The 6,251-nt window shown below is 44.8% G+C and overlaps 1 pseudogene; it reads left to right on the top strand.

The window, feature by feature from the left end:
- Positions 1–748: 748 nt before the first annotated feature.
- Positions 749–5,157, top strand: LOC146754695 (uncharacterized; annotated as a pseudogene).
- Positions 5,158–6,251: the final 1,094 nt, after the last annotated feature.

Below are 6,251 nucleotides of genomic sequence, written 5' to 3'. Positions count from 1 at the left end.
GTACCGAGTACTTCAGAAGCAGCCCGAACCCCCTCATATGCGGTTAAGATCTCCTTCTCAGTTGGAGTGTAGCACTCTTCAGACCCCTTGTACTCTCAACTCCAAAATCCCAGGGGTCGGCCTTGGGTCTCTCCTGAGGCTCTTTTGTTGGGGTGCTAAGTTGTCTTTGCAAGGATTTATGAGTGCATACAGTAGTTCTGAGTAGATGGAGTGTTCTAGAATAGCTGAGTGATGGCCTGTAGGTTAAGAGTTAGTGGGCGGGGGGTTTAGGTAGGTGTGTGTATAGGTTCTCTCGCGTGCATAGGGTTTTGCGTAGCGGGTGTACGCGTCTGCATGGGATTTAGGATGGTATATAAGGTGTGTGACGCAGCAATAAATTGAGAGAAGACATGATGGCATCCATGTTTGTCTCTCTCTCCCCCGGACAGTTGAGGTCCCGGGATAAGTCGGTTTAATTGGCGAATACGTCAAGTGGTGACTCCCGACGTTATAGTGTGGTTGATTTACGATTGAGGAGTTTGCTTGTGGTGTGAGTGTAGAAGTGATTGTTTTATAGAGTTTGGTGTTCGAGTACTCAAGGAAGCGGCTGAGAGAGCAGCCGGGAGAAGCGGCCGTGAGTGAAGCAGCCGAGAGAAGCGGCTGGGAGGACAGGAAGGTTCGGTAGACTGGCTGGGAGAAGCAGCCAGGAGTGCAGCCGGGAGAAGCGGCTAAGAGAGAGTGGATGGGAAAGTCCAGGAGAGTCTTTACCATGGCGGCAGGATCCGTTAAAGAGACAGTAAAGATTTTAAAAGTGCTTGCAAAAGAGGCGGGGGGCACATTGTCTTCTAATTACACGTAGGGGCTCATCCAATGGATGATTCAGGGCGAGCTGATTGAGTCAGCCGCACAGGCTATGGACCTGGATAAGGTTCAAGCCGCAGGGATGGTATTTGAATGGATTTTTACTTGCTGTGATTTGGGATCTTGCTGCTTTCCTGTCTTGTGCTTTCCTTTGTATTACACTTGACAAGCTAACCAGGAATAACAGCAATATACAAACTTATAATGAATTGTCCTAAAGGATTAATGCATTGGTTTGTCACTCAGACTTCTAATACCCCAAAGAGGAATTTCTGGGGGAGTTTAGAACTCAATGTTTTTGTGGATTCCCCATGGCTAAATGCTGCTCGGACTGTTGAAGAAAGGGAACTGTATGGGAAATCACAGCTTGATCCTCTGATTAATCAGCTGAGGCAAGTGTTGGGTCAGCTGCGGGAGCACAGGTGAGAGTAATCAACTGTGCTCCCGGAATGGGTGGAGCTCGACTCCACCTCCTCTAAGACCTCATTTAAGGGCTGACCAGCACTGAGGCAGCATCTCTTGGAGATTGCTTCTCAGTGGAGACTGCCTCAGCTTTCCGGTCAAGGCATTGATATTGGTGAGTTTTCCTTTGCAAATAACCTCTGAATATTTACCATCATCTTTGTTAACATCTTTATATTAGCCTTACAGTTAACATCCTTATATTAGCCACCCTTACATTTTGGCGAGCCAGCCAGGAGCCTGTGGACATGGGAAAAGAGATGTCTTTCCTGTGGAATATATTTAGTTGGTTCAAGGGGGAGAAGGTCACTCCTTTAGGAAAGATCCTCCCTGGGCAAATGCCAGGATTCATGGGATCCCCATATTAACAACTTGCAACTATTATTGAACAATGGAGTCCTTTACGGGTGGTGGACAATATGTCCACATTCCGTTTAACTGAATATTTTCAAGGATTACATAAGGACATACTTACTACCAGAGAAAGATAAATGGCCGTGTCCACAGTAGCCTGGCCCTTACTAACTGCTTTAAATCAGGCTAAAATGAGATCAAATTATATTGAGCATGAAAATCAATTATTAAAGGCTCGAATTGAAAAGCTAGAAAGCGAGCTCAGTTTATTAACGGGGAAAAATCCATCGTTTTTTTTCACCAAATCCCCAAATTTGATATATTTCAATGAATGACGAACAAGATCCTGAAACAACAGATCAGGACAAAGTCACCAAAGCTGATCTGGAAGAACCACCAAAGACGGACCTATTAGAAGTCCGTCCTGTGGTGACCCAAAAGACAAAAAAGATCTAGGACCGGCCAACAGGGGTGCCTCCCGATCAATGGCCCGCTGCTGAGTCTTACCTACACGTAACAGCCCGTCCCTACACACCCACTGAACTCATGGATTTAGTTCAGCAATTTAGACAAAGGCTGAGAGAAAGCGTTCTGGCCTGGCTGTTGCATCTATGGGATTCAGGGGCAGAAAGTGTATTAATTAGCGGACCTGAGGTATCTAAACTAGCAACTATAACCATCCATCCTGCCATTAGGCAAAGTTATATGAAGGGACCCAGTTCCCTGATGAAAATCATTCAGTCGTAGGTTGGTTGATGGCTGCCTGCTGCATGGTATGGCCAAATAAATCCGATGTACCAGTAAACACAGGCATGTGGTCTTCTATGGAGGGCTTTCAAATTACATACGGGAATTGGGCATGCGAGAAGCCATTTATGAAGATACATTCGATAGCCCTGATATGGTAAAATTTTCTGCGGGGATGAGGGACCTAATATTGTAACAAGCTCCCTCACATATGTATGGAACATTAGGTTCCATATTAAATCCATGGTGTCTTGGGCCATGATACCTGAGACTTCAGAGGTAAAAGATTTGAATCTAGCCCAATTCATGGCATGACGAGGGATGTCAGTCCCCCTAGGGCCTCCAGATGGAACCAAAGGCCCTATGTAGAATTAACAATATATTGGTCCCATAAGAATATTCAAAAGGTTATGGCTTTAGTTGATACAGGGGCAGAAACATCTATAATATATGGAGACCCAACAAAATTCGAAGGTGATAGAGTGATGATTGGAGGCTTTGGGGGACAGACCATTCCAGTCACCCAAACCTGGTTAAAATTGGGGGTTGGGCGCCTCCCACCACGGGAGTATAAGGTATCCATTGCCCCAGTTACAGAGTATATATTGGGGATTGACATCTTGTGGGGCCTGGCTCTCCACACAACGGTGGGGGAGTTCCGGCTCCGACAGAGATGCATTAGTATCCGAGCAATACAGACAATATTGAGAGGCCATGCAAAACATGAGCCTGTTTGTCTGCCAAAGCCACGCCGGATCACTAATGTAAAACAATACAGACTCCCGGGTGGGCAGGACAAAATAACGAAAACAGTGCAGGAATTAGAAAGAATGGGCATTATAAGGCCTGCACGTAGCCCATATAATTCCCCAATTTGGCCAGTGTGAAAGTCGGATGGAACATGGAGAATGACAGTAGACTGTAGAGAATTGAATAAGGTCACGGCACAAATAGGAAGGGAGAAAGGGAAAGGGGTAGGGAGATGGGAGCTGGGCTCAAGGAAAGAAACAGAGAAGCAGCAACGATCTATGGAGGAAAACTTATTTTACTAACTATGATATTGGAATACAACATAACTCCACATAATACAATCTAATTGAAATTAGAAATCAGAAGGCCCTGCCTTCTTACAAGGTGCTCAATCATTGGTTCAAGCTGTGACTTAGCATTTCCACTACAATACCAGTACTGTAACATTTACTCAGCCATTTTTTTTTCTGAATATGTTTGTACTTAAATAGAGATAAGTTTGGCAACCTGTCTTTTAATGATATTTACTGGGGTGTTGGATAGAGCAGGATAGAGGGGAGTATCTTGAGGTCTGCCTGTTGCATCCCAATCTACTGGAGTGAGACAATTCAGCCTTGTGTGGAGGCCCTGGCTTCTTTTGATGTTTGATAAGTTTACTTGCATCTTTTTATTATTGTGTTTCATTTGCTTAAGTTCTCTAGTTAAAACAGAACAGCCTTACAACATGCTTTCTAGTCTATAATGCTACATCCATAAGTATTGTGATATTACTAAATTAGCTAATACCAAGCAAAATTCACTTGGTCTGATGTTAAACATAATTAAATGAACAACGCTTGCTTTTACAAAACTAGTTAATGCTAAGCAAAACATCCTTTATCTACTCAAAAAGCCCAGAGTTTCATTGTTATCTAAGTCAGCGTGGGGGCTGTAGAGCAAACGAGGATGACAGAGCCTTTGAGAAATGGGCACTATAGGAAAAGATATCAAAAGGAATTAACTCACCCCTCCCAGTAATAGTTTGGAGAAATGGATGAGCTGAGGAACATGACCCTCCCCCATTTGTACAGTTGCACTGCAGGAGAGAAGGGCAGGTGGAATGGGGAAATCCACGCTGACTCAGATTGCATGGAAATAGGGTGGTTCTAGACCCCCACCACCACCACCACTCCAGGCACTCACATAGCTCACCCATTGGTTCAGACTGTGACCCTGGAATTCCACTACAGGGACTCCAGTACATCACTCTGAAACTACCAATCTGGAAAAAAAATAGGAGGGCCATTTGTGGTCATGAAGAAGACTGCTTATTTTTATGTCTGAGTGTCCTGAGAACCCCAATCAAAGTCACTGAGCACATGCAAGGAGGTCAGACCCTATGTTAATGATTTCAGGAGGAATACTGAATACATATATGCTGACTGGGAAACCTTTTGCATATGTAACACGTGTATATAAGCTGAAGGTCTTTTGTTCAAGGTACATACAGTTATGGTGGAGATATCCCCTTGCATATCTGTCATTACAGGTAAAGAATGCCTACTAACTAACACTACATTGAAGTTAATGAGTTCCTTCTCAAATTTCATATGACAATTTGCAACATTTAAGAGCTACTACAGTTTTGCAACTAAAACTAATTACATAATACAACAACTCAAAGGCTATATTTCTAAAAATACACTAAAGTATTTTGCATATTTACTTCTTCAAATCGTTAGGGAACTCAGATTTTACACTGGAAAACTCTGAAACAAACAAACGCTAAATGGTGACACGTAGTCTATTCTCCCTGAGTCATTAGGCACCCCTCTGGCCAGACCACACTCTACCCCCTCAGATGAGAATTACAAAGGGTACCAGGAGCGGCACTGTTACCGGCCCCAGCACATGTTCACTGGGACGGTCGGATACCTACTGCCCTCAGTTCTGCTAGCATCCAGTGTTGAAAAAAGACCGCTTGGGCACTTCCGGCTGCCCAGCGGTGTCATTCTCAACCGTTGACCGTTCCTTCCTGTTCTGCCCCAGGGCGTAGGACTGATATCACACACAGGATACCCATCTGACTGAGAGGAGGAGGTTCAGCAGAATGGCAGCATGATGGCGGCAATCGGAAGGACTTAAGAAGTAACGACAAAACAATCTGGAGGCCCTAGAGGGACTGGTGTCCCTTGTCACGCCATGAATTGGGCCAGACTCACATCTTTAACCTGAGATGGTTCAGGCATTGTGGTTTGGGACACTTGAGGCGACTTTTTCTTCCTATTAGGGACAATATTATTTTCCAAATTCCAAGCTATCGTCAGCTGCCATTCTACAATTCTTACCCCCAGTTTTCTGGGGTAATTTTGGAATTTTTGTTCATCCTTCAGCTGTTTCTACAGCTGAAGAATAATTAGGCCGCCTGCTGAACTGCTGCTTCTGCCGCTACTAGCGGGTTTAGTATGGAAACCAGAGTTCTGTACATATGTGGGGGGGCTTGTTGTAGAGTTAAGTCTCTCATTCCTGCCGTAAATCTTATGTCCGGGCTATCAGATGTATCTTCTGAAATGATCTCCCTCATACCTAATTCCCTGATAAAATCCTGAAGATCCACCATGGAGGACCATAAGCCCATGCTGACCAGCATATCGTTTTTGTTCGGCCAAACCATATGGCAGGCTGCTATCAACCATTCCACAATGGAATGGTTGTCATCTGGAAATTGCATCCCTGCATATAGTCTCTGCCTGAGGGCAGGGTGAATAGTTACTGTGGCAAGTTTCGAAACTTCAGGTCCACTGACCACTACACTCTCTGCCCCTGAATCCCACAAGCATAATAGCCAGGCCAGGATGCTTTCCCGTGGCTTCTGTCTAAAACACTGTACCAAATCCATCAGCTACATGGGAGTATAGGGGTGGGCTGTCACATGAAGGTAAGTCTCAGCAGGGGGACATTGATTGGGAGGGACCCCCGCTGGTCGATCCTGGACCTTCTTTGTTTTCTGGGTCACAATAGGACAGACTTCTAATGAGTCCGTCCTAGGTGGCTCTTCTAAATCAGCCTTCGTGACCTCCTTCTTATCCTGATCTGTTGTTTCAGGATCCTGTTCATCA

This window comes from Coturnix japonica, chromosome W, assembly GCF_054131305.1.
Source record: "Coturnix japonica strain WE chromosome W, WE-NBRP24, whole genome shotgun sequence".
Taxonomy (NCBI): domain Eukaryota; kingdom Metazoa; phylum Chordata; class Aves; order Galliformes; family Phasianidae; genus Coturnix; species Coturnix japonica.
Note: the sequence above shows the minus strand (reverse complement) of the source record. Positions and strands in the feature narration are given on the sequence as shown.